At 41.3% G+C, this 27,595-nt stretch overlaps 1 protein-coding gene across 4 annotated transcripts in view; it reads right to left on the reverse strand.

Annotated features, from left to right (window-relative positions):
* POLK (DNA polymerase kappa) overlaps nt 1–27,595 on the reverse strand; it is a 1,025,073-nt gene that overhangs the window by 765,525 nt on the left and 231,953 nt on the right. For all 4 annotated transcript variants that reach the window (XM_085632293.1, XM_085632295.1, XM_085632292.1 and 1 more), the window contains one exon: nt 6,028–6,192. The gene's annotated coding sequence lies outside the window, so the exon portion shown is untranslated. The remainder of the gene's footprint in view (nt 1–6,027; nt 6,193–27,595) is intronic.

Genomic DNA, 27,595 nt, shown 5'->3' on the forward strand with positions numbered 1-27,595 from the left:
CTTGATGTAGAAGTAATCTCAATAAATGAAGAATTTAGAACTCTACATCGTAAATCTACTGATCGCAATACGATCCTTCACTATAAAAGCTCACATCCGCGGGCCTTACGAGATAATTTGCCATATGGCCAGCTTCTTAGGATAAGAAGAAATTGTTCTCGGATGGAAGATTTTGAGGTACATGCAACAGCCCTACAGCTAAACGAAAGAGGTTACCCCAAAAAACTGCTCAAGTATGCAAAACGGAGAACTTGGTACACACCAAGGGAATGCCTGTTATCGAAGAAGGTTAAGGTGCCTTTGTCTAAATTGGTGTGTGAATCTACCTTCAGCGCACAGATGAATAAATTCAGCCAGATCGTTTTGAAAAATTGGCACCTACTTCAAGGTTTGGAATGCCATTTTGAACGACCATTATTCGCCATGCGGAAAGACACCAGCCTCGGACAACAGCTGGTGAGAACCAACTGCACATCTATACCGAAAAAACATGACTTACGTGCTCATTGGAACTTGAAACCAATCGAGGACCATCACAAGTGTGGCAATTGTGTCTACTGCGAATCCACGAGCGAGGGCTCCACATTTGAAGATAACACCACTAAATGGACTCATAACTCTTTCTCAAATTGTAAAACAAAAAATTTAATTTATGGAATTACTTGTCCCTGTGGGAAACTCTATATTGGCAAAACGAGCCAAGAGGTCAAACTTCTAATAGTCCAACACTGTTCCAGAATTCGCATTAAAGTGCCCAACGCACCTCTGGTAGGACACTTTGTACAAGCCAACCACAGCGAAAAAGATATTAAATGGACAGTCCTGTGGGTCGTGAAACAGCCCCAACAAGGCGGAGATATCGAAAATGCCTTACTTCAAAAAGAAGCCTACCTCATTCTGAAGTTTAACAGCACTGTTATAGGCCTTAATGAAATGTCAGAGATCACGCTGGCGTAGTTGATGGAAAGTTTTTGAACACCCGCAAGTTCAAAATTTGTGATTACCCCTGTGTTCAGAACTTACAAAAAGTATGACACATTGAAGGGACTACAAGACCCAGCATCCATTGTTTCAACTCTACATGGAATAGGAACAAGGAACAGGAAGTCCTTTCCAAACACTGCTGTGAAAGTCAGTGCTGAAGATGCTGTGTTGCCTATGGATGAAAGAGAGGCATGGTTGAAGGGAACAATGGCAAAACGAGTGAGTTAACTGAAGGAACTCTTTTGCATTTGACCGCAAGCACATTCAGACGCCACGTTTTCCACAATAATCTGGGTGTCACTTTGATTCTTGCGGAATCGAACTCTGCGTTCTAAAATGAAGGAATGACCCAGGTTTAAACATTAACATCTGATATCAAGTACGTGTGACACAAAACTTGTTGAATTCTATGCACGCGCAAAACATTATCTGTTGCTAAATATCCTAATTTCTTTCTCAGAAATAACGTTTTCTGGCTGAAAGACATTTTAAACCGCTTGAAGGAAAGATAAAGAGAGCTCTCCTTAAAGTAAGTCGAACCGACCCGAGTTACAACCATTTAATTTAATGAAAAGCTTGCTAATAATAATTGAGTGTTTCATTAATACTTGCAGGGAAAGACTCATAATTTGCTATAGAATATGTGAAATCTAGTAATCAGGTACATTTTCAGTTTTTTCTTGTAATGGTTATATGGAAGTGAATAGGGAGAGCAACATGTTTTCTAACTGCAATATGCATTTTTCTGTCTATTTAATTTGCAGAAATCCAGTCCAAGCCCTGAAGAGAATCCTGTGTAATAAAGCGGGATTCGAAACGCGGTGGCATAAAGTACCATAAGGGGTCAAGTTTAGTTTAAAATTCATAACAACAAGGAAAATAATGTACTAAAAATGCACACCCTCTGTTTGGAAAGTTTATTCCTCTTTGGTCTGTAATCCGTATTTACTATCTGAATATTGATGGCACGGATTACTTTTGGCAATGTTGTGTGCTTGCTGCTAATAACTGGAATATCAGCATAATTGTTTGCAAATCGATTGATATTTGTTTTAATGTCATGTAAATTGTGAAGTGATTTGTTTTTTGTCTTGTCTAAATGATGAAAATATGAAAAATAATTAACAAAGATGAATCATTAAATGATGTTGACCATCTTATTAGATAGTTTGGTCTTAGTCTGCTTAAATTAGTGGCAGCTTACTAAAAAGCCAGATGGAAGTTTGTGTGTTTAGCATTTAACGGCCCATTCTTTCTGTGTTAAGGGCCCACTCCTGATATATCTAACACTTTAAACACAGGCATGGAGGTATTAGTAATAACAAATGCAGCTTGCTTTCCAGTAGTGCACTGATAGCAATATTGCCGGGCTTCTTCAGTCTTTCCCCACCCACTTTGAGTTTATTTACAGTAGTTAATGAGCTTCTCTGCTGTCATCACAGAAGACCATTCTGGTGTGCACACTTTAAAATTATGTACACAGTGAAAATCACACTTACGCAGCCTCCCTGACGTGCGTATTAGAGGGAACGTAGTCCTCACACAATGATCCTTCTCTGGCCACCCGAACTCAATGACAACACTCCTCACCACCACTAAGCCTATTTTTTCTACTCGCCCTATAACTAACCCTCCTAACCAGTTTGACCATCTCCCATTCCCCAGAGACTCTTTATTAACACTCAACCCTATGATCCTCTCCTTCAAAATCCACCCCACCCCAATCCTTCACATTCAAATCCTACATTTGAAGTCACATCAGTATCACACATGGACCGGAAACAAGCTTCCTAGGACCGGTTTCTGGCATTTCAGCCGTCTTCAGCCAGCCTTGCTTGAATCCAGTGGCAAAGTGAGCAAGTGCCCCCCTATTACGAACGCAAACACCCACGCAACCGTCCTCTGTAAAACATCTGACATTCCCAAACTGCCATCCAGCCCAGAAAACAGACACACATCCGCTATGCACTTAAGGCCAACACAAATCTCAGCCATCACTACCTCAGAGTTTCCAAGCATTAAAGACACCACCCACTCAGCCCACAAATACACACCATGACTCACACACCCATCTATTGTCAATTATCTCACCCATACCACTTCCACCTTCAACATATGCAAAAGAAAGACACTTCACAAAGCTCTTCATAACCTTGCATCCCCTTGTCTAAAGCACACCAATGCTACTATTCAAAGATAACGCCACTATTCAAAGAGAACGCCACTGCCCACCCTCTCAATCTAAACCAGTCTCCCACATCACTCATACAAACACGACCCCCAGAAAAAGCCTTTAAAGCCTGATGGAAGAGGATTAACGATACACAAAAACAACTACACTTCAGTCTTTTTCCAGCTAACACAATCACCAGTAGTAGACCAGCTACAACCTCCGAAGACAATACTCACTCTCCCACACCACAAAATCACACCACCTCTATAACAGCTCCTTCAAACTGCCTACACAAAAAGCTCATTCTGTGTCCAAAAACAAGTACCACACTTTCAACCAATTGAATGACACAGAACCTGACTTACTGTTCATAACAGAATCATAGCTGGGGGAAGACATGGCTCCATTACTGCATGACACTGTTCCACCATTCTATCACACTATTACACAAACTTTCATAGATAAAAGATGAGGTGGCTATGCAGTTCTATTCAGTGGCGTAGCAAGGTCAGGTGGTACACGGCGCAGAAATTTTCTTGTCACCAACCCCACTGGGCTAAAGAACGGTGATGGATTAAACCCAGATCAGTTGACTGGGGGTGAGTGCTTGCAATGTTCAACACTCCGTCCATCATTTCCTTTGGTTTTTGCTTTGTTCGCCATAAGTTGGCAGGGTATGCTCAGACGTGAGTCCCTTGCTCACTTTGCCACTGGATTCAAGCAAGCCTGGCTGAAGACGGCTGAAATGCCAGAAACCGGTCCTAGGAAGCTTGTTTCCGGTCCAGGGAAGGCATGGCTTGGCAGTTCGGGCTGGACTGTTCCCATGAAGCACAGGGTCAGACTGATTTGCATATGGCCATGTCTGAACTGGGGTGGCAGAGTGGGCTAAAGAACGGTGATGGATCAAACCCAGATCTGTTGACTGGGTGTGACTGTTTGATTGGATCTGCTGCTCCGTCCATCACCACCCCCTTTTGTACCGCTTTGTTCGCCATAAGTTGGCAGGGTATGCTCAGACGTGAGTCCCTTGCTCACTTTGCCACTGGATTCAAGCAAGCCTGGCTGAAGACGGCTGAAATGCCAGAAACTGGTCCTAGGAAGCTTGTTTCCGGTCCAGGGAAGGCATGGCTTGGCAGTTCGGGCTGGACTGTTCCCATGAAGCACAGGGTCAGACTGATTTGCATATGGCCATGTCTGAACTGGGGTGGCAGAGTGGGCTAAAGAACGGTGATGGATCAAACCCAGATCTGTTGACTGGGTATGAGTGTTTGATTGGTTCTGATGCTCCGTCCATCACCACCCCCTTTTGTACCGCTACTACAGTTCATGGTCACACTATATCAGTTTATAACATTTATGGATGGCTCCATGAAGCCTCTTGATATACTAATCCCACAGAAAGCATCAAAACTTAACAACAAAAAAGCCACTTGGCCGAATGTAGACTTAAAAAAAGATAAAACAATCAGGGGTGTATTATTTAATTTAAAAAATTCCTTGTCCTGTAAACAATGGACTTGTCCCCTTCTTGCCATGCAGTGAGGTGACAGATTATGGCAGCATTTCATATTATATCAGCGCTCTTATCATAGCCTCTCCAACTAGGCCAGGAGTAATATTATACCAGGGTTTGGATTTTAGCACTGCCATACATTTGCCTCCTTTATGGAAATCTATATACATAGAGCTGGTAGAAAAGGAAGCTGCAGTTCCAGTTGGAATGCCCTGATCTGTGCACGCCTACACGCTTACATGTTTATGGTATTTCAGCAACTCTCTTAGAAAACTCTTCTCTTCTAATCCATGTTCTTACTGGGAAATATTAGAAATGTACTCCTGACAAGTGCAGAAGTAGGGTTGTAGGTAAAGTGAACTCACTTGCACATGCTCAGCATATTGTGCATGAGCAAATATAAAAATGCATAAAGAAATTTATTTTTTCCAGGCATACTTCTGTAAATTGTAGTGAAAGTCCTAAATCTGCAAGAATACAAATACATATACCACAGGTGAAATGTTGTGTTTTTTTTTTTTTTAAAGGACCGGGCCAAGACCTTTTGATTTTATTCACACACTGGTCTGTTGCATCATTCACATTTTTTTCTGCCCACTACAGTGAAGTGCAGTGGGTCACCTTACTTTAGCTACTGGCTAACCTGAGTGACGGAATTTTTCTCTTTCACAAGGAAGACATTTGCACACAAAGTAGATCCATTCAGTGCCAGGGACTATTGTGGCAAAATGTGCTTTCTGAGAACAAAGACATATTTTTGCTTTAAGCTTAAGTTCTTGTTATATTGGTGAGGGCCTGGCAGCTTCCCCAACAATAAAGTTTTGCAAAAACAATATCAAAACAAAACATGCATTAATAAAACCAAAAGGCTGGCAGCCAATCCCATACCTATTGGCCCTGACAATGCATGTTTATTTTCATGTTTCCCATAATCTTTTAAAAAGTGGTTTTATACTAATTTGCCATTATTAGTCTGTTTTTGGAAACAGTGGCATGCAATAAACACGTTTTACTAAGGGGTACTAAATTGTACAATAGTTTTGCAAAACATTTTTCTTTCAATTAGCATATTTTTATGTGTATATTTTATTTTGAAAGCAATAATCAATCTAGCTTTCAAGCTTCTGTGGTGTGCATTTTCATCTAGTCAGAGTACATTCTGCGAGTATTAGAAGTAGCTTCAAGTTGTTAAAACTTTAAAAACAGGTATACACATCCGAATACTGAAACCACTGCTAGTAATGCAAGCTGAGCTTGCACAACTTCTGCAAAGCGATCACCCTACTAATAATGGCTTTGCATTAATAAACCAAATAAATAAATTCAAACCGTATGCACAGATGAATATAAATCTTACCTTAGCTGTAGACAACACTCTTTCAGAGGTCCATTATGTGGTACTCTTAATTTGAGTTTGTGCTGCTGGGGTTTGGGTCTACTTATTCAAAGGACAAAATAAACTTGAAAACTTGTCCCCCAAAAAAGTCTGTCCAAGACGTCGGGCAATAGAAATTCCAAACCTCTGAAAACAAATAGCAGAACTTCAATGAACATGGCTCAAAACAAACAAACTCAAGACAAAATATGCCTATACTCACATAACAGAATGTACAGTCAACAATGGAAAAAGTTTAATAAAAGATACCACTCAAGCAAAATCCGCCATGCAAGATGCCCTCAAACATTTTTTAAATACTCACATAATTTCACAATCCGAACTGCATCTAAGGAACTCATCCCATTTCTCAGGAATTTTGTCACAAACTGGCAACTCACTACACAACCAAAGCAAAAATGTTGGATTCTACCCATCACACATAAAAACCACAGCTCTAACCCATTTCCAACAAATCCCTCCATGGGTAGGTCCAGCCTCTGCCCTCCTTCAAAGAACTATCACCAACTAAATTTTGACTAGTAGGCCTACCGGTTGTCCCTCCGATCCATGTCTCACACAAATCTCCAAAAACATCCTTCTTACAACTTCAACAGCCATCTCAGTTAGAATACTTATCAACATCTCATTACCAACAGTTTTTTCAGATGACTTAAAAAAGGCATACAAATGTCCATTATTATAGAAAACAAACCTTGACCCTCAAGACCCCAGCAATTACAGACCTATAGCAATTGAACAATTTCTATACAAACTTCTAGAAAGAGCAGCCTTCATCCAAATGTCACAATTCAATGAAGAAAGATTCCAAACGAGATTCCGTCCAGAAAGAGGCACTGAATCAGCCTGGCTGATGAGGGGTGTTACCTCGACACCGGTCCCAGGAAGCTGGTTTCCAGTCCAGGGAAGACATGGCTTGGCAGTTCGGGCTGGACTGTTCCCATGAGGTACAGGGTCAAGACTGATTTGCATATGGCTGGGTCTGAACTCGGGTGGCGAAGTAAGCTAAAGAACTATGATGGATTCAACCCAGATCTGTGACTAGGGGTGAATGTCTGAAAGGTTTTGGCGCTCTGTCCATCTCCTTGTGTTTGCTTTGTTTGCCCTAAGTTGGCAGAGTGTGCCCAGACGTGGGTCCCTTGCTCACTTTGCCACTGGATTCAAGCTAGCCTGGCTGATGAGGGGTGTTACCCCAAAACTGGTCCCAGGATGCTTGTTTCCGGTACATGGAAGACCTGGCTTGGCAGTACGGGCTGGATTATTGTCCATGAGGAATAGGGTCAAGACTGATTTGCATATGGCTGGGTCTGGACTGGGGTGGCGAAGTGTGCTAAAGAACGATGATGGATTCAACCCAGATCTGTGGCTGGAGGAGAGAGTCTGTAAAGTTTCAGCGCTCTGTTTAGTATCTCCTGGTGAACAGCCAAGTCTTAAGCCCTTTCGTAAAGGAATGCAGATCAGGAGAGTTATTTAGATTGGTAGGAAGACAGTTCCATAGTCTGGCAGTGTGCTGTAACTACACAGCATACACAGATACTTAATTGACATTGGAAATTCGACAGTTTTCAGTGCCTCCAGATCACTGACCACTAGACGACATACAACCACTTCAAATTGAACACCTCAAAAACTGAAATACTCACCTGTAGCAACTGGAAAATGTATAACTCTCTCTACACCTGGTCTGACGATTTAGAACCACCACCAAAAATATCCAAGGAGGTAAGAAATCTTAGAATTACTATTGGTTTCAAACACTCCATGAATGCCACAGTAGATAAGCTATCCAGATCAAGCTTTCTTACCATGAAAACGCTGCGACACACATCCTCACACCTTGGATTACCCCACAAGACTCAAACAACAATCTCTCTTGTCCCATCAAAACGCTAATTGTCTATATCATTGTAATGGGTAGGTGCATATGTTTGAGTGTATGGGTCTGCACTTTGAATACAGATGGCATCGTTATACACGTGTACAAGTGAAAGCAATATATATATATTCACTGAAAAAAACATAGGTTTCAGGGACATTATAGTTAGTTGGACATTTGACTCATATAAAACCAGAGAAATTCGCCCATTGTAGTTAGTTGAGCTAACCATAACTCGCGCGCCTGCAATGCATTGGTGATGACGTCACATATTACATCACTTATGACATGGTCAGTGACATCACTCATGACATCTCAAATGACATCCCTGATGACATCATCCAGTGAATCTGTGTTTCTGTAAAGTTTAAATATTTTTCATATATATCTATGCCAAGGTGTATTGAAGAAAGAGTGAATTTACAAGTCCCTGAATGGATTATTGAGTTGGTGCGTGACTGACTGTATAAGTGAGTGAACATGTCTTACTGAATGTATGGGTTAGTGACTAAACTGTGTGAAAGTCTGTATTAGTGTCTCAGTGGGTGTATAAGCGGCTGCATGGGTTGGCGAGTAGCTACATGAGTGTCTATATGGGTTATTGATTTGTTGTCTGAGTATCTGTATGGGTGCTCGAGTGCCTGTATGGGTGGGTGCGGGGGGGGGGTGTGAGTAAATGCCTATGTGATTGATTCTTTGCATGACTGACTGGCTGTGTGAGTAACTATGGATGAGTGTCGGACTGTGACTGTATGTATGTATAGGTGTATGAGTGCATATTATAGTACTGTATTGATGAGTAACTGCATGTATAAATGAGTGGATGTGAGTGTAGACCTAGGAAATACTGGGTGGTATGTAGTATCTGGCATTGTTGTGTGTATAGTTTCAAAAATAGTAGTCTGTATTTTAGAGTGCGTGTATCAAAGTTTATATTAGGCCATCAGTATGTGCATCAGATTATCATGTGGATGATGTCATCAGTGATGTCATCAGTGATTTCATTTGAGATGTCATCAGTGATGTCACCGACCATGTCATGAGTGATGTAATATGGGACGTCATCACCAGTGCATTGCAGGCGCACAAGTTATAGTTATCTCAACTAACTATAACGGGCGAGTTTCTCTGGTTTTTATAGGAGTCAAATGTTCATCTAACTGTAACGTCCCTGAAACCTATGGTTTTTTCAGTGAATTTCAAAGGTTTTTTAGATGTTAATTTCATATTTTAATGTTTCTAAAACCTATATTTTTTCTATTTTTTTTTGTAATATTTTGCAACTATTCTACTTCTTTTTTTTTTTTTAACTTTAAAAATTAAGTAATGTTTTATATCTTCCCCAAAAAATATGTATATTTTTTTGGGGAGAAAACTGCACTCCCATACCGGTAGTGTACCAAGCTCCATCACCACGCAAATCCTATCCGCCATATTGCCAAACTCGTAAAGGATGCGCATTTCGTATCCGACGGATTCGCGGTACCGCGTCCCGCGTAACAGCAATATATACGTATGAGTTCGCGCCAGCTGCTACATAGGTATCCGACGGGTACGCAGTACCAAGCCACGCGTTACGTCATGTACATATGAGGTCACGCCCGCTGCGCGTTGCGTATGCGACGAGTGCATGCTGCCAGGCCCTGTTACGTCATAGACGTATGGTGTCGCGCTGGGTACGCCATTCCCTCGTTTCTTTTACGTCTCAAAACTATATCTAAATAACTTTAAACTGTATATGAGAGCAAGTGATAATCTAAAATATTTTAAACATTTATATATTTCTAACTGTAATAAACTTATATTATGATAAATACATTTTCTCAAAATCTTGTTGGCTGCGGCCTCCCTGCGCCCTCGATCCGCGATTGCCATGTCACCTTAAAAAAAAGCATTTGATTAGTTCATAACATTTCCCATTGTAACAGTTGGAGGACCCCACCCATTTTAGTCATTCTCTCTACAGCATTTGATGAGACACACCCCTTCTGCTTAGAGAGAATTTTTTAAAAGTTTTTTTGCTGTGTACACATATCTTCTACTACACACAACATGCAACGATCATCTTGATTAATATTCATGGTCTGTACATTAGCCTTCCACATGTGATCGCCATGCATCTGAAACGTTACAACAAAAATCAAATGTGTGTTACACGATGCCCCTGGTATGTGTGTGTGCACATTATTGTGCTGCCTTTCGGCCTGGGTATTGCTGGCCCGAAGGGGTATCATCAGCCACGGGCAGAGTGCACATCCTAGATCACATGTGACAAACAGTGAACAGTAATGTATACATTTGTATTGCTGTATTCTCTGTTGTCAGGCTTTACCAGTATAGTAGTGTGTCATATCTGAGACTCTCAGATTCACGTTTGGCATGCATTGCTTAACTATAATGAACGTTATCACTATTTAGGACGTAGCCTCACTGCTGATCCTCCCTCCATCCGAGCACATTCACATGTGTGCGCTTCGCGAAAGCAACACTTTCAATAATATCGCACACCATTCACATGAGTGTCTGCGCATATCCACAACCTTGACAACGACATGTGATGTTGGCCATTCAATGTTTTCGAACAGCATCTCATTAGCGATAGTTGCCGCCCTCCCAGTACATGCTACATTAATGTAAATTGCGCATTCTGCGACGTCAAAACTGCAACAGAAACACACATAAGTACACTTCCTGGCCAGGCAGGAACGGAACAACGCCCGGGTCCCCGGAACTATTATGCACACCCCTCCGCTCGCTTGGCGTACGCAAGCCCAGCCTACTTTGCGTACGCAAGCCCAGCCCACTTTGCATACGTATAAATAGGATAACGACGACGCCACATGTCCCAGTTCTTCTACACTGCCTCAGGTGATAAGACAGCATCCACCTCGCATATCACAATGCGCAATAAAAAAAAGGGATCCATGAGGTGTACACCATCGTCGCAATCAACACTGCACCTGAATTGTGAACACTGCTGCCCGTCATGTTTGGACACACAACAATGACAGCAGGTGAGCAGTGGGGCCTGGGTGCACAGGGGCTGCAATTGAGCACGATGCTGCGGTAGGGGTGGGGTGCATCAGCCTAGGTGCGCAGGTAAAATCAAGCGATATTGCCATCCTTAATAATGTGTTCTCTGACCTCATTCAGTCACATGTCTGTCTCATTTTAAGGACCTGCTGGACCGTACTGTAGGCCTGAGCCAGCGGGCAGCGCTGCCCTACTGACACGTGTTGAGCGCAGTGCTGCGGGAGGGGTGGGGTGCATCAGCCTGTGTGCAAAGTTGCGAACAACCGATGTTGCCCTGCGTACCGATTTGATCTCTGACCTCATTCAGTTACATCTCTGTCTCATTTTAAGGACCTGCTGAACTGTACTGTAGGCCTGAGCCAGCGGGCAGCGCCGCCCTACAGACACGTGGCGTTGGCTTTTGGAGCACTGTAGTGAGCTGATAACTAAGTGTACATGCACACAGGCTTGCGCCACTGCATTACACACACACATTATACTTCTAGCATGCACCCGGGTCCTTTGTATGTGAACTTTGGCATAACATATTATTTAACCTTGTGTATTCTTGTGCACTCCAACTCCTCTTTGAACCACGATTACCTCTAACAGTTCGAAGATCGCACTTGAAGAAGGAAGGATGCACTCAACTGGTGTTCTCTATTAACGTTGAAAGAAACCTTAATTTAGCTCAAGACGTTTCCAACATTATATTTTTCCCCCTTTTCAGACACTGGGTTAGTGGAGCCAAAATGGGCGGAGCAGGTGCTCACCCCGTGATGATACCCTGGGCATTCTGACGCCTTCCACCGTGGTATCAAGACACCGTCCCCGACTGGAGACCTGCTGGGCCACCATAATAGCGGCACCCCAGAGCTGGAGCCCGCACCAGCACCTCCTTGGACACACCGGTCGTGGCAGGTGAGCAGTCAAGCCTCAGCGCGCAGGAGCTGCAAGTGAGCACAGTGCGGGGGAAGGGGTTGGGGTGCAGCAGCCTGGGTGCACAGGTGCAGCCAAGCGATGTTGCCATAGATAATAATATAATCTCTTACCTCATTCATATCTCCGTTTCATTTTAAGGAACTTGCTGGACCGCACTCTCTCACAGACCCCAGCGTCCCAGACACACGGGTGACGGGATATGAACAGTGAGGGCTGGGTGCAGTAGGCCGGCGCTCTGTCTCCTCCTCCCTCTGTTCTTTTCACTCTCCCTCCCCTCCTCCCTTCCACTCACTCGCTCTCTGTCCCATTCTCACTTTCCTCCGTTCATTCTCACTACCTTTCTTTTTCTCTTAGACATGGCACACATACTTATGTTTTTTTTTTGTCTTGCAGGTTTTGTACGCTGCTTCCGGAGGAGTCCCACCCACTTCTTTCATGTTTTACTGTTGTTCTCATAAAGTTACATTTCCATTTATTTGTGTTGTATTAATAAAAGTAATTTTTTTTTAACAATAAATAACTGAGTGTATGGCTCTTCTTTTTCTGGCAACACTTGTCTGTAGTTTATTGTGAAAATCGGCGGTTGATAGTAGGTTATAAGGGAAATTTTGTTTAATTTTCCAGTGCACCTACCAAATATAAACCAACACACTATTACACAAATGAAGCCTGGGTAATTGTACGACCGCAAGAGTTCTACGAGTGTATCACTTTAGAACACCATGAGTACTGCCTGTGTGATTTCAGAACCAATAAGGCACTGCCTAGGACCACCGAGGCTTCAAGGACTGGCGAGGCCACCTTCCATATTTAAATAAAGCCCTGGAGGTTGCCGATCCCGGGTCTTGAGTTGGCCTCGAAGCCCCCCTAACAATTCGTAAACAATACCCGGGGAGGTGTCGATCCCCTAGTCTGTGAAACGTCTGTGCCCTGCCGCGCCTAATTTAAATGTGAGATCTCCAGTGCTGCAGAGACCCCGCAATATAATAATAGGATTGGCCACCGGAAAATTACCCACCAGTGTGCTCATTTAAATGAACAGGTGAGACAACCCCGCTTCATTTTTTTATCTCCATTTTTACCATCTGGTTCTGCTTTATTGAAACAATATGAGGTTTTCCTCCTCTCGCTTCAACGAGGCAAACAAAAATTTACTATCACAGGGTGCAAGCAAAGCTCCCGCCCTGTAATAGCAAACATAAATGTCCCGCGCTTGCACACTCCGGGACATTGTATGACCTGCGCCTGGGAGGTGGCGCTCCATGGGACCAAGATGCTTTGTTTAATGCATAACTACAGAATTAGTATAAACGCATACTAACACTACTTGCACACGTGTGGTACAGCAACCAGAGTATAGTGAAGAGGCAGAGGAAGCCCAAAGTCAAAAAAATATAAATCCTATCACAGGCAGGATCACATAGTTCGATCAGCCGACAACCCTGGGATGAGTAGAAACAGATTCACCAAGAAAACGGGTCTTCAGCACACGACCCTGGGATGAGTAGACACAGATTCACCAAAAAAACGGGTCTTCAGCACAATGCAAGCAAGCGCAAAATCTTAGTGAGTGCTGCCTTCTTTTCACCTTCTCCTGCTCGTCGCCAAATTTATGTAGTGAACAGGAAGACAGCAGTGGATCCGATAAGTTGATTTATTGCAGGAAAAGAAGACAGCTTGAACAGCCACCAACAGGACCAGACACCAAGGCATCCGTCTTCTCCAGCACCGTGTACAAACTCCTCAAGATTCCCCTCATGACAGCCCTACATTCTAACATTACATAGTTACATTATAGTATCATTACATACTAACATTGTACTATGACTTGCATTGAAATAGTACACAGAGCACATCACTTTACAGCAATGAGCTCATGGTTTAATCCCCAAGTCTTCAGACCAGTAGGGGTGAGTAGTTCGCTTCCCACTCCCTGTATCCGCATACTAATACTACTTACAGTTATACTACAGCGGCCAGTATGCTACAGCGCCCACAGCCCATTACTTTACAACAATCAGCTTGGTTTGATACCGGAGTCTTCACACCGGTAGGCGTAGTACTTCGCTTCCCACTTTCGGTATAGTATAAACGCACGATAGAGCTCAGTAGTTTGCTTCCCACTCCCTGTATGGTATAAACGCTTACTAACACTACTTCCACAGGTATCCTACCAACACCAGAGAACATCACTTTACAGCAATGACCTCCCGGTTTAAGCTCTAGGTTTCATACCCAACTGTAGCACAATCTCATCTCAGCACCATGTCACTCTGAGCAACACCGCACTTTCAGACCGGTAGGTGTGATTACTTCGCTTCGCACTCCCCCACTGAGGTTATAGTGCTCCTTTCCTCCTGTTTCCTACTCTTTTCGCCCTTTTCCCCCTTACTCGCTTCGACGGAATTACAAAATGGCAGCCAACACTTCCTAGTTGCAACCGCTCACAGCCAATAAGCAGCAAGCTCGTAACGCCTCAGCCAATCAGATGGCAGAATTCCCAAATAGCGATATCTGTAAATTTCGATATTTCTCAAAAACTACTGAAGGGATTTGCACCAAATAAACAAAAGCGTGCTTTCTAGACCAAGACGCTTCTCCCTGCCAAATTTGGGGTAACTCCATTCACCCGTTCGACCTGTAGCCTTGTCTAAAGTTTCCTATGGAAATTAACATGGAGAAAACACGTTTTGGGCACCCCCTTTTTTCTCGGCCCCCCTTGACGAATCACCGCCAAACTTCCCACATAGGAGCTGATATGAACAAATAATTAGTTTGTTAAATTTCATGAAGATTCATCAAACGACGCCAAAGTTATAAGCAAAACAAAAAATGCTCTTCCTATGGAAACTTGGTTCTAACTATAACTACCTACTGGCGACCGCCAGTAGGTACATACATTTATATAGTATATATTTGCATCTGTATATAAAAAGACAAAAACAGATAATATACATTATGTAGTTGTCAATGTATGTATAGTTCTGAATTACATGAATTTGCATTTGGATACGTAACTGTTCTTGTGGCCATATGGATTTTTGCATCCATATGGGTTTAGGCTTCATACAGGGGTGTACCTGAACACACGTGGATGTAAGTGTACGTGCATATGTATTAAAAATGTATATATATATATATATATATATATATATATATATATATATATATATATATATAAAAAAATATATGTATATATATGTGTGTGTATCTGTGACTATACATATATATATATTTAAAATATGATTACGTGAATGCAAGCATGTATATGCATCAGAAAATACATGTGAATATGCCTATGTGCATGTAAATGTATTAATGCAACTTAGATTACTCTGTACAAGGATATAGGAATTATAAATACCCAAAAAAAACAAATTTCACACATAAAAGTATATATGCATTATACTTATATTATACATAGATATACCTCCACACAGATAAATATATATATATATCCCCTTGTGTACCTACACATATTAATTAATATGTCTTTGGTCTACACAATTATGTTGTACACAAATATGGATAGACTTAATTTTAAATATATATATATAATGTTATTATTCTCAATAAATCCTTTGTCTGTACCCGGAGCTGTACAGACAAAGAGAGTTGCAGAGCCCCTTGCATTTGTCAGGGGTTCCAAGAAGGTCATAAAAGTATGAAAAATACATACGGTAGAAAAAAAAACAATGAAAAAAAATAGAAGTAAAAAACAAATTTAAGTGTTAAGATATTAGGGGGCTCTAAAAAGAGACGTTGTGTTTATGAAGTGTTTTTCGGTACCTACAAGTAAGTACCGATGCAGAGTCTAAAGTTCAAGAGGAAGACTCTGTTGCCTTCATCAGTGAAATGTTCAACGTCTCCTCTATAAATGCCTTGCATGTTGTAACGCAAGTTGTTGTGGTATATAGAACCCATACCATAGTCTCTGAGGAAAGCAGAAATAGATTTGTTGACGTGCTTTCTTGCTTTGTCAATCTGTGGACAAAATTGGTTGGACCAGTTCCACTTTTGCCTTTGGCATATGTTAGAATATACAAAGGCAGATTGAGGAAAAAGCGACATCAATTGCACAAAGGTGTCCTTAATAAGCATTTCCAGACCTACACCAGTTAAAGTGCCTAGGTCGTTTCCACCACAGTGCACAATAATAAGGTTAGGCTGTGGGAGATGTTGAAAGGTTTTCACCAAAGGCAATAATTGGTGCCACTTTAACCCTCTCTGACCAATCCATTTAATGTCTACATTTGGCAAAGCAAGGTCTCTCACCATACGTCTTTTTTCTGCATACTTTTCACTCCAGAAGACATAGCTGTGACCTACAATCCACACTGTGAACATCTTTCAAGGAGATCTGGATGCACTCAGAAGGTGTCTTTCAGTAGAATGGCAATATGAAATGAAAGACAGTTGTAAAATGGAAGCATACATATTTTTTTAAAATAAAAAAACTCATTGGCTGATTCAAATCTTTTTACAGTAAAAAGTAGGCTGTATGTGTACATTTTTAGAAGCATGTTTTGTATTGGTTCAGAAAATTGTGTTCCCACAGAAGATTAGTTTGGATTTGCTGTTAGGTTCGACAGGTGAAGCACTTTTGCTCTTTGGATTTGAAACATTGTGTGCTGAACTTCTGACCTCTCTCCTCACAGCAGTGTTCCATGAGCTGTTGCTATGGTAGCAGGCAGAAGTCAAGTTGGGGGAAGGGTACATTTGGAAAAGGGTTGAAGTTTTCAACCAATAGAAATGTGTGATTTCATTTGAAAAAATGTGGGAAGCACTGATATTTGTAATTACCATGTATATGTGTGAAAAAAGAGAGGGAAACATTGCCATTTACTGGTTCTGGAGAGAGGAGAGAGGTGTAGAGCTCTGATATTCTGACTCTGATAGTATGCTGTTTGAGTGCCACATTTCTTTCTCAACTAAGTAATTTTAAAGGTGAGATATGAGTTTGAGAGAGGATGTATGTGGTGATTTTTGATATAAATATTAGAATTGTCATTCTTCTTTAAAAGTTATGTTTTACATTTTGTGGTTTGGGAAAACGTTTTTTCTAGCAATTTAAATGAAGCATTTATTAATAAATATTATATTTTTTGGGTCAGGTATGTGTGAAATTTCTGTATTTATTACACATTTATTTTCATGCTCCCTTTTTTTCACTTCTCCTCTCTCTGCTTTTCTCATTTCCGTTGTACTCCCTCAAGGACCTTGTAGGGTAAAAAAAAAAAAAAAAAATGCGCGTACCGTACGCGCACGGTAAACAAAAATTTAAAAAAATTAATAAAATTTTTTTTTTTTTTAAAGTTGTGAGGTAAGGTTGGCTCTTAAAAGAGCCGTTGTGTTAATACAGGGACAGAGGAAAGAAAGAATGGGAATATTAATAAGTACTACAGATGTGCTGGTCTATCCTATTGTTTATTAGGGAAACACTGCTCTCCCCATGAACAATTAGACCATAACATCTGGTGCACCTCATTTGTACCCTCAGAAATCGATGGTTCATTTCCAGAGGAGCAGAAGAGTGTGATGCTCCCACCGCAGAGGAAGGGCTCAGCTGAGCTGCCGAAGATGTACTCGGCTGAGCTTCTGCGGGTGTGCTCGGATGACTTTCTGAAGGATTTGCTTCAGAATGTCGAGCAAAAGTCCTGGGATGTTTATCCCTAATGTGTCTCACCATAGTGTGGTTACCAAAGGAATACTTCTTCCTTGGGTTACCTCTAGATAAGACACGCTCACAAAGTGAGCAGGTGACTAAAGGAGCATTTACTTTTTTCTGCCCCTCTGGAAAAGTAAAATACTCCCAAACAAAAGAATTCTTTTGTTTCCTCCTTCTCTGCCTGATGATGCTGCTGCCCTGCTCACTCTCAGAAGAGGTCTGCTGCTCTGCCATTGTATCCCAAAGACAATTCAGCTACTTCTCCTAAGAACTCACAAGCAGTAATGAGGGGAATGGGTGTGGTGTAGGAAGATTCTGGAACTGAAAGTAGTTTAAACCAATCAAAAGTGTTGTTTCTTGATCACATGACCAACCGTACGCGCACGTTAAGCTTACCGAGCGCGTACGGTAAAAGTACGCATGCGCGTACGAAAGACACGCGCGCATGCGCATTACAGGCACGCTCTTACACTTCCGCGTAACGTGCGCGCGCGTGTAAAGCATGCGCTTACGCGTCGCGTAGGAAGTACAGACACCTACGCAAAATGTGTAAGCATACGCAAACAGCGTAGAAATATTACGTACGCTCACCGTACATGCGCTTACGGTAAGCTTACCGTACGCGCACGGTAAAAAAAGGTTTTTTTTAAAAAAAGGTTTGATGAAGATATTAACTATGTTATACAACTATATCTAACCAATTATTTAAAAAAGGTGAATCTTTAAAAATTGAAGAATGAATTAAAACCATGAATATATACATATGTAGAATAGTGTTTAAAGGAAAAAATAAAAAGGAAAAAAATGATGTAAAAAAGAAAAAAAAACAATAAAAAAATCATAGATTTCACACACATTATTGTTAGGAAAAAAAATTTTTTAAAAACCATGCAAAAATAAAAATAAAATATAGCTTTCACACGCGTTATATATAAAAAATAGCTTTTAAAAAACCTTGCAAATTCACTGAAAAAACCATAGGTTTCACACACGTTATAGTTAGGAATTAGCATTTAAAAAACCTTGCAAATTCAATGAAAAAACCATAGGTTTCACAAATGTTATAGTTAGCTGGACATTTCGCTCGTAAAAAACCAATGAAATTCCCCCGTTATAGTTAGTTCAGCTAACTATAACTCGCGCACCCGCAATCCACTGCTGATGACGTCACATATTACATCACTCATGACATGGTCAGTGACATCACTCATGACATCACTGATGACATCTCAAATGACATCACTGATGACATCACTGATGACATCATCCTTGTGATAGAGTGGCAGACCTCCTCTCACCCTAATATAACCTTTGATTTGATACACACATTCAAAAATAGAGACTAACATTTTCAAAACAATGGACATACCAATACCAGTTACAACAACCTCTTCAGTAATTCTAAGATCCACATACACATACACTCATTCACCAACAGTCCTATACAGTCACTCATACATGTACTCACTCATCATATGTACTCATACACCTATACATCCTGTTACACAATGCCACTCATCCATAGAGTTACTCGCACACATAGTCACTCATGCTAATAAAGAATCAAACATACATTTACTTGCATATACAGTTATACACACACCACCACACTTACTTCTACAGAAACTTACACATACTTAGTCTTTTAAACAGTCACTTATAGAAACACATACTTATTCATACAGGAACTCTTTCAATCTCTCACTCTCACATATACTCACTTATATACACCAATAGTCACATATACTAGTTTAAAACGTATGTAGTTACTCATAAAGACACTATTGAGACAGTCTATCACTCACTAACACACCCATGCACACATTCATCCACCCATACAGTCCTGCACACATGCTGTCTTCAACACATACAAACAGTGAGTCACTCATTCATGCACCTATGCACTACGTAATACCCCCCACCGAACCATGCAGACACTCAGACTGATACTCAAAAAACCACCTAATAACCTATATAGACACCCATGTAGCTACTCACCAACCCATGCAGCCACTTATACACAAAGTGAGAGACTGATACAGATATTTACATATTTAAACATTACTCACTAAGCCATGTATTCACTATGATACACTTAATCAGTCAGTTACACAATTAATTTTTCCAAAACAAATCATCCATTTAGACACTTATATACCCATTTATTCTTCCATCGACCTTGAGATATACATATATAAAACATATTTAATTTTCAGAAAAACACACATTCACTGGATGATGTCATCAGTGATGTCATTTGAGATGTCATCAGTGATGTCATGAGTGATGTAATATGTGACGTCATCAGCAGTGGATTGCGGGTGCGCGAGTTATAGTTAGCTGAACTAAAAATAACGGGGTAATTTCATTGTTTTTTTACGAGCGAAATGTCCAGCAAACTATAACATTTGTGAAACCTATGGTTTTTTCATTGAATATATATATATATATATATATATATATATATATATATATATATATATATATATATTGTCCAACAAAATGCCCAAGCATATTAGGGGCACACTCACGGCAAGCCACACCAGCCGGTTCCTCCCTTGCAGGTCTCACCAACGGCTTCGTTACTTGGGAAATGACCACGCAAAGCTTCTTTAGTTAAACTTCTTTAATGGACCTGACGCGTTTCAAAGCCTGTTGCTTCTTCTTCAGAGGTCGCCATTCAAACAGTCACAGGGTACTCTGTGCAGACTCCGTCTTTAGTAGGACGCGCGTAATGCGCGCTCTGCATTATGGGATATGTAGTTGTCAGAGCATATTTCACCTTAAGTAGGTCCTGCGAAACTGTTCCTATTAGGTTAATTTTCTCCCTGAGTGGGCTACCAAGAAGTTTTCATGGTCTTGTTATATCCCGGATCGCCGTACCGCATATTAGTTCGAAATTGTTCCGATCAGCGGTCTCCTTTGTTCTGGATGTTGCTGCCCCCCACGGCAGGACTGCCGAGTTTATAGTGTCCAACAAAATGCCCAAGCATATTAGGGGCGCGCTCACGGCAAGCCACACCAGCCGGTTCCTCCCTTGCAGGTCTCACCAACGGCTTCGTTACTTGGGAAATGACCACGCAAAGCTTCTTTAGTTAAACTTCTTTAATGGACCTGACGCGTTTCAAAGCCTGTTGCTTCTTCTTCAGAGGTCGCCATTCAAACAGTCACAGGGTACTCTGTGCAGACTCCGCCTTTAGTAGGACGCGCGTAATGCGCACTCTGCATTATGGGATATGTAGTTGTCAGAGCATATTTCACCTTAAGTAGGTCCTGCGAAACTGTTCCTATTAGGTTAATTTTCTCCCTGAGTGGGCTACCAAGAAGTTTTGCCGTGGGGGGCAGCAACATCCAGAACAAAGGAGACCGCTGATCGGAACAATTTCGAACTGATATGCGGTACGGCGATCCGGGATATAACAAGACCATGAAAACTTCTTGGTAGCCCACTCAGGGAGAAAATTAACCTAATAGGAACAGTTTCGCAGGACCTACTTAAGGTGAAATATGCTCTGACAACTACATATCCCATAATGCAGAGCGCGCATTACGCGCGTCCTACTAAAGGCGGAGTCTGCACAGAGTACCCTGTGACTGTTTGAATGGCGAGCTCTGAAGAAGAAGCAACAGGCTTTGAAACGCGTCAGGTCCATTAAAGAAGTTTAACTAAAGAAGCTTTGCGTGGTCATTTCCCAAGTAACGAAGCCGTTGGTGAGACCTGCAAGGGAGGAATCGGCTGGTGTGGCTTGCCGTGAGTGCGCCCCTAATATGCTTGGGCATTTTGTTGGACACTATAAACTCGGCAGTCCTGCTGTGGGGGGCAGCAACATCCAGAACAAAGGAGACCGCTGATCGGAACAATTTCGAACTAATATGCGGTACGGCGATCCGGGATATAACAAGACCATGAAAACTTCTTGGTAGCCCACTCAGGGAGAAAATTAACCTAATAGGAACAGTTTCGCAGGACCTACTTAAGGTGAAATATGCTCTGACAACTACATATCCCATAATGCAGAGCGCGCATTACGCGCGTCCTACTAAAGGCGGAGTCTGCATAGAGTACCCTGTGACTGTTTGAATGGCGACCTCTGAAGAAGAAGCAACAGGCTTTGAAACGCGTCAGCTCGATTAAAGAAGTTTAACTAAAGAAGCTTTGCGTGGTCATTTCCCAAGTAACGAAGCCGTTGGTGAGACCTGCAAGGGAGGAACCGGCTGGTGTGGCTTGCCGTGAGTGCGCCCCTAATATGCTTGGGCATTTTGTTGGACAATATATATATATATATATATATATTCTCAAACCTCAAACCTCGTTCAGCTCCTCCTGGGATATCCGCCCATTGTCTGGTGGCGCACGGGGCCGGTAGAGCCACAGCCGGCACAATTTTAAATCCAATTCCAAAGTAAGGCGCGCTCTCAGTTTAGGGTATATCAACGATCTTTATTCCGACGTCGGAATAAAGATCGTTGATATACCCTAAACTGAGAGCGCGCCTTACTTTGGAATTGGATTTATAATATATATATATATATATATATATATATATATATATATATATTCCCAAACAAACCACCAGGGCGCCCCATCATTTCGGCAAAGAACAGCTTAACAGAAAACACATCCCAATATATTGACTATTTCCTCCAAGACTATGTCCAGGCACTTCCATCGTACCTTAGAGACACTGGGGACTTTCTGACTAAAATCTACAACTTCAAATGGAAACAAGGATATTTACTGATAACAATGGATATTACAGCTTTATACACGAGCATCAATCACTTGGATGGTCTCAAAGCAGTTCAATACTATCTGGACAAGAGAGCACCCATCTATCAAGCTCACAGCAAAATGCTCACAGATATGATAGACTTTTGCCTGCACAATAACTTATTTCTATTCCAGAATTGTGTCTACCAGCAGTTACGGGGCGTAGCAATGGGCGCATGTTTTTCACCAAGCTACGCCTGCATCCACATGGGGTGGTGGGAAGAAATGGTCCTACACAGAAACTTTTCAGAAACTCTGAACAACAATGTCAAATGCTGGTGGCGTTATATTGATGATTTATTTTTAATATGGGATGGAACTGAACTGGAGGCAAAAGCTTTTATTGACAAACTTAACATAAACAACATCAATTTAAAGTTTACATATGATATCAGTGCTGTTAAGGTTACTTTTCTAGATGTAGAAATTTATATACATAATGATAACATCGAAACAAAAATCCATCGGAAACCTACAGCTGTCAATTCAGTCCTCCACGCAACTAGCCTACACCCTAAACATTTGGTTCAGAGCATTCCATATGGCGAAATGATTCGGTTAAAGCGAATCTGTAGTACGGAAGAAGAACTACTAAAAGCCCAACATGATAGCCGCAGTAGGTTCCTTCAACGTGGCTACTCTAAAAAATGTAAAGAAGCCGCCATCACCAAATGCACAACATTAGACAGAACTACTCTTCTGCAAGTACATCCCAATGAATTATCAACATCTTTACCTAACACCATACTGTGCCCTAAAAATGATGAATTCCGAATGATACTGGGCTTCAGTAAACAACAGCATGAAATCAACAAAATTGTACAGAAAAGTTGGCCCCTAATCAAAAATGACCCCATTTTAGGACCTACTGTTCCTGCTAAACTGTCTGTGACAAACAGAAGGGCACCTAACATGCGAGACAAATTAGTACAAAACAATCCAACCATGAAACCTAAGGGTAATTGGCTCAGTCAGCGAAAGGGCTTTTTCAAATGCAGCAGCTGTAAAGCCTGCCAATGCGGGGTTAACACACTCACATATAAAACTGCATTCAGTGATCAAGAAATGACCATCAATAAAGCCCTTTCCTGCAAAACAGAATACGCTGTTTATATCCTTGAGTGCCCCTGTAGGCTGAAATACGTGGGAAGTACCAAACTACAGGGACACAAAAGGATACTACAACACATTCGAGCGATAACCAACAAAGACCCTACCTACCCAGTGGCCCGCCACTTTGCAGAACATCACCACTCAGACCCCAAACTGCTCAAATATTTTATAATCGACTGTGTGCCCCTTAACAAACGTGGGGGCAACAGGGAGAAGATTCTTAGACAAATGGAGACTCGCTTCATTTTAGAACTAGACTCCAAGAGCCCTAATGGCCTGAACGCAACAGAAGATATGTATACCTATCTCTGAAACAGACTATCTGTTGATTCACGACTGCATATCAGTACCCCACAACCTCTTGACTTTACCAACCTTTCATGTATCTCTATTAAATAATACAACATGGGCTGACAACAGACACTTCCTGTTGCATAGTAGTATAGCTTACCTTAGTATCGTCACAAATTAACTTCACGACGTACTGCATTGTTGATAAGGTAACACACAGCGGCCTCTTTTACCCCAGAAGTCCCCTTCCCCACAGGATATCTAATATTTTCTATCCATGTTTTTAATACACATACTTTGATGGTTACTTTTAGATGTATTTTATATCAATAATTATTTGTGAAAGGCCTTTCTAAAATAGTTTTGATAGGGTACACTGATTTTTACACATTTTTTTACACTTTTTCTTGACACCAAACTTCAAAATATATCAGGGGCTAATCGACCGGTCTCGCAACCATAATTACATACAACATCAATTATGATTGGCATTAGCTACACACTGATACAATAAGACGGTGACATAGTATTTAAACCAGAATGATTCACTCATGTTAGACAGTGGTAAACGCAAACTTATGATCATTATGTCCTAAGTTTTAACCAATAACATTTGTGTCTAAGGGCCTCATGTAGGTAGCATACCAGTTACCACTTCTAAAATACCGAACGATACCGAATCGGTATTTTAGAAGTGGTAACTCGTATGTAGGTAATGAGTCGGTATTTTTTACCGATTCGTTACAATTCGGTAATTACCGAATCGGTATTTACCGATTCGGTAATGAGGCATACCTTCCCATTGATGGGAAGGTATGCCTCATTACCGAATCGGTAAATACCGATTCGGTAATGGGGGGGAACACATGAAAGGGTGGCAGGGTGTCACATTGACACCCTGTTGCACCCCTGATTCGGCCATGTGTGCACATGTGGCACACATACATGCCCTAAGGGCATGTATGTATGCCACATTGCACACTGCTACGCGCGTAAAAATGCATTAACACATACATTAATTATTTACCACCAACTATAAGTTGGTGGTAAATACCGACTCTTAAACACACCCACACACTCCCCCTACATCTCGATTTTGGTTTCGGAATTTACCGAATCGTTAAAATTACCGATTCGGAAAAGTTACCGATTCGGTAACATTACCGATTCGGTATTATTACCGATTCGGTAATTTTACCGATTCGGTAAATTCCGAAACCAAAACTTGTCCCCCTACATACCAATAGCCAAAATACCGGTCGGTAACGGTATAATTACCGAAAATCGGCCGTTACCGACCGGTATTTGGCTACCTACATGAGGCCCTAAGTATTTCTATGATTTTAATCCATACATATGGTTTTAGATTTATTATCAGTGTGTAACGTGTTATCTAAACTTATTTATGCATATGTATTTATCTATTTATTTATTGATGTAAATAATGTTTTTATTAATCAAAAGCATACCATCAGATGTTGTCAGTGGCAATTGGCAGACACACACGGTTGTGTAACCACATCTGTCACTAGAGACCGCGGTATTTTACCGAGATATTTTCAAATCAACCCCGTATAAAAATCATTGTAACTGGGCACTATTAAGCACTGTCACTTGAAATGTAAAGCAAAATGGTAACCAATCAAATGTGAGCAAAAAAAGAAAAAATGTATATAAACCAACAGGTGACTTCATGGCGTGTCATGTGATCAAGGCTCCACGGAGCCGAAACGCGTCATGGCTGACTTACCTCGAGTTTAAATAAACAAACTTTTGCATCCAGTGGTGGTCCGTGCTCCTTTTCTGTGGATCTACAGGCGCTTTCCAGGATACAGGCGCAGGAGTTCTTTCGATATATATATATATATATATATATATAAATAACCTACTGGCGGTCGCCAGTAGGTAGTTATAGTTAGGACCTATTTTCCATAGGAAATCCGCAACATTCTATTCCCAATAAGTCTGGCACCGGTTGACGAACCATCGCAAAATTTTCCAAACTTTTGGCCAGCTCCGCTCCGCTCCTACCCTGAAAGTTTTGTGGTGATTCGTCAAGCGGGGGCCTAGAAAAAAGGGGGGTCCCTAAACGCGTTTTCCCCATGCAATTTCCCATAGGATCTGTTGTCGCAGCTATAGCCCGAACCGAACCGCTGAACGGAATGACACCAAATTTGGCAAAGAGGTAGTCCTCAGTTCAGACTCGTGCCTTTTGCATAAACGGTGTGAATACGTTCAGTAGTTCCTGAAAAAATTAGAATTAAAAGTACATAAATATCTATGGCCGGGGAGGATCCGCGGACCCTACCCGCACCGTAAGCGCACCCTCCCCGAACCGAGCGCGCACCCTCCGGATCGCGCGCTGAATGCTAAGTGGCTGTCGAGTGTCTGTCTACATTCGAAACCAGGAACTGTTAGCGGCCATTTTCTGCCTCGGTAGAAGCGAGGCTGAAGAAGTAAGGGGAATAAGTGTGTAAAACATATAAAGGGGGCAGAGTGGAAATACTCTGACCCTCTAGAGATGCTTAGGGGGTCCTAGAAGGACCCCCTGGGGTCCCATTTAAAAAAACAAAAAACAGCGGAATGCGCGCATGGTGCGCGCATCCTATCGCGTTGGGTGCACGGATTCTCTTGCGTTGGGTGCGCGGATCCACGGAATTTAAAAAAAGACAAGAAATCATTGGTTGTATGACTACTTTCTACACTGAAAGGTAGGGTGTATATTTCTGTTTTTTAAAGGTATGATTCTTATTGGTTGACAAAAACAGATTGTAAGGAACATTATATATGATAAGCTAATATGTTGAAAAGTCAAGCACACTTCCTGTCTTGTTTAGCAACATTGTGTGCTGAACTTGTGACCTGTGTGCTCAGTGCAGTGTTCCATGAGCTGTTTCTATGTTAACAGGTAGAAGGCAGATTGGGGGAAGGGTTGAAATGTATTTCAGTTGGAAAGGGTTGAAATGTTTAACCAATAGAAATGTGTGTTTGCTTTTGAGTTTATGTGTGAAGGATTGTGATTTGATGTTTACATGTATATGTGTGGAAAATGAAAGGGAAACTTTTCCATTCTTTGTTTTTGCTGAGAGGAGCACAGTGCAGAGATTCTGTAAAAGAAAATATGGTGAGTGACTGATATACTTTTTAATCTACAAAACAACTTGAAAGGTGAGTTATTTAATTGTGAGGGGATGTATGTAGACTATTTTCATTTTAATCAGACTAATGTATTTCTCCTGCTAAAGTGTAGGGAGTACTTTCTTTCTCTACAATTTTATTGACAGTGTGTGTGCATGTAGAAACCATTCTGTGATAAGCATTTGTGTTTTTCATGTGTTTGTAGACAGATAACTGTGCTGTTTTCATTTTTTGGTAGAATTAGAAACCAGTCATTGTTTATGAATTTGTGAAATGAGTTATGTTATGTATCTATACTAAAATGTAGTACTTCTTTTAGATGAAGAAATGTGTTTTGGTATAGTGCAATGGATAGTGTTCTTTGTCTAGAATCACACAGTGAGTATGTGTGCATTTGGGAACCACTGTGAGAGAAGAATTTGGTAACATTGTGTATTTGCTGACAGATAAGTGTTTTAAAACCAGTCATGTTGTCAAATTTTAGTAGCATTAGAAGCCAATGTATGCTTATGCATTGATAAAATAAGTCATGCTTTGAGACTAATGTGCTGTACTTTAATATGTAGATTGTGTGTAGTCTCCTTACCCCTTGCACAGTAGTGAATGAGTTTTGGTAAGCTGCTAGGGATAGTGTTGCTTGTCTAGAATCACACTGAGTCTGTGTGCATTTGGGAACCACTGTGAGAGAAGTATGTGGTAATATTGTGTATTTGCTGAC

This window comes from Triturus cristatus, chromosome 2_1 (assembly GCF_964204655.1).
Source record: "Triturus cristatus chromosome 2_1, aTriCri1.1, whole genome shotgun sequence".
Lineage (NCBI taxonomy): Eukaryota > Metazoa > Chordata > Amphibia > Caudata > Salamandridae > Triturus > Triturus cristatus.